Source organism: Cornus florida, unplaced genomic scaffold (genome assembly GCF_030987335.1).
Source record: "Cornus florida cultivar Cherokee Brave unplaced genomic scaffold, ASM3098733v1 CherokeeBrave_3.0.0_Hap2_Chr06, whole genome shotgun sequence".
NCBI lineage: Eukaryota > Viridiplantae > Streptophyta > Magnoliopsida > Cornales > Cornaceae > Cornus > Cornus florida.
In genome coordinates this window covers 16,184,929-16,193,614 of record NW_026775576.1, presented here as the reverse complement: position 1 = coordinate 16,193,614, position 8,686 = coordinate 16,184,929, and positions in this window count along the sequence as shown.

Sequence of the window (8,686 nt, the reverse complement as noted above, 5' to 3'; positions counted from 1 at the left end):
ACAAGGCATGCAAACAAGTTGTATAATCATGGAAAACACTCAATACAACACATACAAAATCCTAAAACATCCCATACCTCCATTTGAGTTGAAATCTCAAATCCCAATTGATGCGACCCGAGCGTGTGTACAAAATAATGCACAACACTGAGGTTTTGGAAATGGTATCAAACGGGCATCGTACTTTAAATTTATATAAAAGCCGCTTAACACTTATACCGTCAAGTATGAAATGCGAAGGGATCGTTCCTAAGGGATTGAACACGTGTTGGGATTAAACTAGATTTTAGTGCTAATGAGATTGCACAAGAGAGAGAGAGAGAAAAAAAGATTTTTGGTAAAGTGATTAAACTAGAGTTCAATTAAAAGCATGGAAATAGAAATGACAATGCAAGTAAATTAAACTAAGCATTAAAGAGATAGGAAGAGAGTCTTAGGGTTAGGATTCACCACTAAGCTCATGCAATTAATTATTGGGGAATTTGTTAGTGTAATCATAGATGTGGTCACATTATCATCACAAATCACAATTGTAAGCATAGATTATTAACATCAAGAATGAATTGTCTACCTAATGACAATTAAACTAAAGTGTAGAACCCATTCAAGACTACGTCATAACTCACCATACATATTCACAAATATATCCGATAAAAGCACACATTAATCAAGAGGATAATACTAATTGTAATTAGAAGTATGGATTAACATAATCAAGCACAGATTGCTTACTTTACTACAATTAACTAATGACAAGTAAGCTAATTTGTAGAACAAACCATCAAGATTAAGCCTTTATCCATCAAATTAATTGACAATTGTATCAACTAAGTATCATACTATGGCCATCACTAAACACAACTACAAGAAGTATTTAGTGTAGAATATAATTCTAAATTAACCACATATAGACATGCAAATTACATATAGAATTAATGAAAGAATTAATGTTTAATCATCTAATAAAGAATTAAATCCCTAATTAATCATATATAGACATACAACCAACTTAGAGATTTCAAAGTAAGAATTCATCAATATAAGCTCTAATTTGTCAAATCAAACATGTATATATAAATAAATCATAAGGCCATATATTTAATTACAACCTAATAATTTTCCAAGAAAAGAAATACAAAGGTTTAGGTTACATGAACTTAGGGCTCATCCAAGCCCTGAGTGAAGAACTAGCTCATGGAGAAGATGATCATGGTGTCAACAAGCCCAATCCCTATCTTTGGCTCCTTCTTCTTCTTCCTTGAATATCTCTCAAAACCCTAGCTTCTTTCACTTTTTCCAGAGAGAACGATATATCTTACAGAAAAATAAAATGTAAATAAAAATAATAAAAATTAACTCCCTAACTAATGGGTCCTTATTTCCCTTAAGTACAAACCCTATTGGAGGCTAATAGTTCACAAAATAAGCCTAAATAAGAAAATCCCGTAGCCAAGCAAAAGCTAAATCCCACAATGCTGCCAGGGGCTGGGGGATCGATCCCCAAGGGGTATTTTTTTGCACCTTTCTGCCAATAGTGGGGGATTGATCCCCCAGTGCCAAAAATCTCTTTTAAGCCTCGTTTAACTCCATTTTGGCCCCGGGCTAATCGGTTTGCTTCTTGATCGTTGGGAACATCATCAAAGGCCCAGAAAAAGGTAGAATTGACCGCTTTTGAAGGATAAGCACACTATATGAACAATGAGCTGCGGCCTCTTTTTGCCATTTTCTAAGCTTTTTTTCCGATTGTTTTTGCTTGTCTCCAAAAAGGCTTTAATGAATCGAAATTAGTCCGTTTGAACCTTATTGACCTAAAATTGACAAAAACATAAATTAGAACTAAAACATGAAAGTAAGATAGATGTAAGGACTAAAATACCCTAGTTTAGGTGCTAAAATATGCAACATTTAAGCACTTATCACCCACCGAAATGAAACGGCTCCGAATCCGATGAAACTTCTAGGTTTTGTCGGGGACAACATGGTGAACAAAAACCCCAAGGAAGCCCTATGAAAATCATAACTTGACTTCAAACTCGAACTCAAGAAATGGCCAAAATGAGATTCCAATTGGTGGAATCAAAGGCCTCGCTAAGATGAACACAAAACACTAAGGCACTATGACTTTTCATTGAAGGGAAGAAGCTTAAAAGAAGAGAGAGAAGATGGCAGCCATGGCTGCCATGAGATCTGGCCAAGAGAGAGGAGAGAGAGAGAAAAATCTGATTTTTCTTTCTAAAACCCCCTATTTATAAAAAAACTCAAAAAGTGTCCCGAACGTGTCCTGCCGGGTCCGGAAAAGTGGAATTTGAGCAGATGCGCTCAAACAGAAAAAAATCCATGAACAAAAAAGAACCAAAATGAGAAAATATGAACAATGGAAGAAACGGCATAAAAAACCGAGTCCCTAGCAGAGAGATATGCCCCTTACAATTTCGGTAGCAACTAGGGCCAAAAACCTTGAAAGTGGAGAAAAACAACCAGAAGGAAATTCCAAGAGTACACGACTCGACAAAAAGTGAAAATGAATCCCGTACGAGGATCCAAGCTCAAAATAAGGCATTTAGCAATAACTTTCATTAATTGCATAATGGCCTCTCTAAAAAGTGAAGACTGCACAACTGGCCCAGAATGAAAATATCTTCCCAAAAATATTTTCTTAGAAACTCCTGAAATAAAATATCTTTAAAAGATATTTATGAAAAACACCCCAAGTAAAGAATAACTTTTCAAAGAACTTTGCATCCATGCCCCTATAGATACCGAAAGCAACCAAAGTATCTTTCTACAAAAGTAAAGATACGTATTTAGTGGAAACCACTTAAAATGAAGATATGTGAAGTCAAAAACCAATTCTGAACACAAAAAGTGTGGTTGTGCCAACAAAGTGACAAACGGGGAAAAGACGAAATTGGAAAAAGGACGGAAAATGAATAGTGTCCGAAAAATGAAAATGTGGAAATGACGCGGTCCTCGAAGGAATTTGTCAATCCAAGGAAAAGAGCCTTAGAAATCATTCCAGAGAACTCGAGACGACACTAAGTGACGAGAAACTAAGCTCAGAAAGGAAAAGATCATCGGAAAAAAAAATCCGTGAAAATCTGAGGAAAAGGAAAAGAAGGAAAATGATCGGGTCATTCCATACCTTGATTGAGTTATTCTCATTCAAATATTTAATATTTACTTATTAAAACACTCTTCGTGCCGTTAAAGGAAACTCAAAAAAGTTTAACTCAAAACTCTCATTTTCTTTCAAAGATTTAATCTTTATACATTAAAAAAGGCTAGTGACGTAATAGGTACTTTGATTGAGGTATTTTCACTCAAAGATTCAATCTTTACTTATTAAAACACTCTTCGCGTTTTCGTAGCGAATTCAAATAAGTTTAACTAAAAACTCTCATTTTCTTTCAAAGATTCAATCTTTATACATTAAAAAGTTCTAGTGATGTAATAGGTACCTTAATTGAGGTATTTTCATTCAATGATTCAATCTTTACACATTTAAACAGTCTTCGTGACGTCAAAGGGAACTGGAATAAGTTTAAGTCAAAACTCTCATTTTCTTTCAAAGATTCAATCTTTATACATTAAAAAGGCTTAGTGACATAATAGGTGCCTTAAATGGGGTATTTTCATACAAAAATTCACTCTTTACTCATTAAAACACTCTACGCGACTTTATAGGGAACTCGAATAAGTTTAACTCAAAACTCTCATTTTCTTTCATAAATTTGATCTTTATACATTAAAAAGGGCTAGTGATATAATGAGTACCTTGATTGAGATATTTTCATTCGAAGATTCAATCATTACTCATTAAAACACCTTTCGTGACGTCAAAGAAAACTCGATTAAGATTAACTAAAAACTATCATTTTGTTTCAAAGATTCAATCTTTATACATTAAAAAGGTCTAGTGACATATTAGGTACCTTGATTGAGGTATTTTCTTTCAAAGATTTTTCTTTACTCATTAAAACACTTTTTGTGACTTCATAGGGAACTCGAATAAGTTTAACTCAAAAATCTCAATATCTTTCAAATATTCAATCTTTATACATTAAAAAGGTCTAGTGACATAATAAGTATCTTGATTCAGATATTTTAATTCAAAGATTCAATCTTTACTCACTAAAAAACTCATTGTGACTTCAAAGATAACTCGAATAAGTTTAATTTAAAACTCTCATTTTCTTTCAAATATTTAATCTTTATACATTAAAATGGTCTATTGACATAATAGGTACATTTATTGAGCTATTTTAATAAAAAGATTCAATCTTTACTCATTAAAACACTCCTCACGACTTCATATGAACTCAAATAAGTTTAACTCAAAACTCTAATTTTTTTCCAAAGATTCAATATTTATACTTTAAAACGGTTTAGTGAGATAATAGGTACTTTGATTGGGATATTTTCATTCTAAGATTCAATCTTTACTCATTAAAACACTTTTCGTGACATCAAAGGGAACACGAATAAGTTTAACTCAAAACTCTCATTTTCTTTCAAAGATTCAATCTTTAAACATTAAAAAGGTCTAGTGACAAAATATGTACCTTGATTGAGGTATTTTCATTCAAAGACTCAATCTTTACTCATTATAACACTCTTCGTGACATTAAAGGGAACTCGAAAAAGTTTAACTCAAAACTCTCATTTTCTTTCAAAGATTTAATCTTTATATATTAAAAGGTTCGAGTGACATAATAAGTACCTTAATTAAGGTATTTTCATCAATGATTCATCTTTTACTCATTTTAACACTCTTCGTGACGTCAAAGGGAACTCGATTAAGTTTAACTTAAAACTCTCATTTTCTTTCAAATATTCAATCTTTATACATTAAAAGGCCTAGTGACATAATAGGTACCTTGAATGAGGTATTTTCATACAACAATTTAATCTTTCCTCATTAAAACACTCTTCGTGGTTTCAAAGGGAACTCAAATAAGTTTAACTCAAAACTCTAATTTTCTTTCAAAGATTCGATCTTTATACATTAAAAAGGTCTAGTGACATAGTAAGTACCATGATTGAGATATTTTTATTCAGAGATTCAATCATTACTCATTAAAATACTCTATGTGATGTCAAAGAAAACTCGATTAAGCTTAACTAAAAACTCTCATTTTCTTTCAAAGATTCAATCTTGCCCGCTGGGGGGTCAGATTTTGCATCGGTGGTATTTTTAAGCTATGGACCATTGTAGCATGTCCTAATAGGTAAGTTACGTTTGTGTGCATGGTCGTTTCCGGGAAAACCTTCTTCTTTGGTGAAATGAGCCTCCTACGGACTCATTTTGGAACTTTGTTGCATAATCTATCTAGGGGCTTTCTAGACTTTTCAAATCTGTGCTATTTTTTTCTTTTAATATGTTCATTTAGAAAATGTGATTTTAGGGGGGGTTTCCTCTTCGTGTTTTTCCATAAAATGTCATATTGGCATCGGAAATCCCTCATGAAGTTTTAGCTTCCAGTTTTCAATTGTAGTAGCTTTTTGAACTTCATGACCAAATTTCATGGAGGGGTATTTTGGGCATTTTTTAGTGATTTTTTTTTTTTTGAATTCTCACACGCGTCACATAGAAAACTCAATTTTGAGGGGGGTTTCTTCTTTGTGTTTTTCCAGAAAAATTCGTTTGGTAGCCCGTTTTCGATCTCAGATCTTGTAGCAGCTTTTTGCCCTCTTGTCCAGTTATGATCTAGGAGCATTTTGGGAATTTTATAGTGAGTTTTTTTCATTTCCTTTCATGTAGTCAGATAGAAAACTCAATTTTAGGGGGGGTTTCTTCTTTGTGTTTTTCCAGAAAAACTCGTTTCGACCTCCGTTTCAAGCCTCAGTTCTGGACATTCAAATTTTTTTCTTACTGTCAACATGTGCATGCCATTGGGCGCCGGCATGGGCGCCGGGTGCGCCATGGCCTTCGTTAGGCTGCCGTGACGTCACAACTTCAAACACTCGTTTCTCCCTCGTCCGGACTCCAAATTGAGTGAATTTTTTTTTGAACTTGACTAATTTTTTGTTGTCTTTCCAACGATGTGCTCGTTTGCACCCGGACCCCAAAATAAGTTAATTCAGCCAAATTAGAGCATAAAAGAAGCAATCTCGAGCTAAATGGAAAAACGAAGCAAAATGGAAGCAAAGTGTGGAAAAGCAGCAAGTTCGATCGATCTCAACAATTCTTTGATCGATCACTCGATCTAGACATTTGAAGATGGATCCAAGCCTTGTCCTTATCCAAAAGATTCCACCACCTTCGATCGATCTAACTTTTCTCAGACCGATCAAAATTGTTTGATCTTATCCTCACCTACCACCCCACTTACCACTTTTATCTTTTTCCCAAAATATCTCAAAATATCTCAGAGATTTGTCTTTATTCAAAAAGCGCCGCCAAGGATGATTGATCTCTGCAGCATTCGATGGATCTTACCTTAGTTCGATCGATCTCACCACAGTTTGATCGATCGAACCTCCTCAAGTTTGAAATAAAACAGAGTCCAGCTCATTAAAAGATGGCTCATGGTGCAATCATTACAAGGGCCCTAGTGCACGAGTCCAGACCATTGGGTGTGACACTTGAGCTACCTATATAAGGATTTGAAGCCATTTTAAGCAAGAGAAGAGAGGAAGATCATAACTTACACATCTCATATCACGTATCTTGGAGAGAAGGCTAGAGACTAGAGAGTTCTACACATTTTGGGAGTTCTTCCATTCTTATAGGGTTTCTATCAAGAGGGAGGTCATTCCTACCATAGAGATAGCTCTTGAGGGTTAGATGACTACTTCAATGAGTGGCTAAACATCTACTTGGGGCTAGAGTAGCCCTTAAGTTTGCTTCCTAGACCTAATGTTTTGTATATTTTTGGGGATTTACTTGTAATAAATGTTTTGATCTTAGACTTATATATATATCTTATGGTTTCTACTTGATGTGTATGGATTAATGCTTTCAATTGATTATCTATTTCTAATCATATGTCTATGTATGCTAGAATGGATGTTTCATGTGCTTTTCTCTAGATTTAATGGAATTTATGCATGTTTATGTGTATGGATGAAGTTAATCTAGTGATGATCAAAACATAGTGCTTAATTGAACGCTCTTGTAATTTGTTTGATGGTTCACACTTGTTTCTTGATGGATTGTGCCACACCTTTAGCTTGCTTAGTTTAATTTCCATGTCTTTAGTGTAGATGTAGTGTAGTTGTTTTAGATTCATAGATAGGTGGACAATCTATTCTTGTTCCTTGGTGCTCCATACTTATGAATGCAAAGGGCGTATGCCTCTAGATAGTTGAGTGTGCATAAATTATGGTTTCATTGAATGGATTTTGGTCTCATTTGATAGGTTGTGCTTTTTATTTGAATTGGCTAGACAATCTATACTTATTTTCCATCCATGCCTAGTTTCAATTAATGTCACACACACACACAAGTTACAATTCAATTTCCTCATTGATATATAATTGGTAGTGTCTAGTGAAGTCAAGCTTAGTGGTGAGCTCTAGTACCTCAAGTCCTCTCCTCTATATCTTTTTCCCTATCTTCTAAAGTTATTGTATTTTGCTTGCTTTAATTTCAATTGCATTGTAGTTTAATCAACCAAACAAACCTCATTTTGATCACTTGACTTACTAACCCTATATATTGTTTCCATTACAAACACGCCCATAATCCCTTGAGATGAGCCCTACTTACCCTAGCTATATTTAGTAGTTAAAGGTAGTAGTGGCTTTTAAAAATTTAAAACTTGGCCACATTGCACATTCACACTCTTAGCACATTTTTAGGCTTTGGTCTGGTGACACACCAATAGGAGGAGGACATAGTGATTTTTCTCCAAGTCTAATATTTATTAGATAGTAGAGATGGACTATCAAAGATCACCAGATCCTTGTAGCCATTTCCTATACTGAAGTCGAAATGAGGGAGCATTATACAAATTTAGTTAAGGGATTGCTGACGTTACACAAGTGTTAGGATTTTGGATGGGATATTAGTTGACTGATAAAATAGGTCAGCTTAATTCTTATCTATTTCGAACTGGTAGGACTTCTGATCATACGAATAGAACGGATAACGAGACGGTTTAGATGGATAGAGGTGGTGATTCACATTTTGTATCAAGTTCTGTTTGGTGGAGGAAATTATGGAAGTGGATGCTCTTAACAACCGATAAGATATTTAAATCTTTCGGTTAGTTGATGAGTTATCAATTGAATTTTTAGTAGGAGTAATAATAACACTTGTTATTACCAAGGTAATTCAGGAGGTCAACTTTGAATATCGGAGTTAACTCTAGAGAAGGTGTTACCTTACTCAGATAGAGTTTAAGAGGAGGATTTAATTGTTTCTATAAATAGTGATATGACAGTCGGGCGACTGAGATGGAAACTTATAAATTTTGTCTTGGTACACTCAGACAGTTAGAAGGTATATCATGACATCAAATGTCGATTTTGGTGAACAGGTATGGATAGGACGTGTATATGATTGCCCTAAGTGTAACATCTGCTAGAAAGGTGGAAAGTTGATCATCGGATATTATAGGAATCTTTGGCCACTTCCTATGACGAATATAGAAGTAGGACTAAATAGGAGTGGACAGTCGGTGGGAATGATTGACATTGATTTGGAATTTTAATTTTCCATATAGAATAAGAATGGTGGATT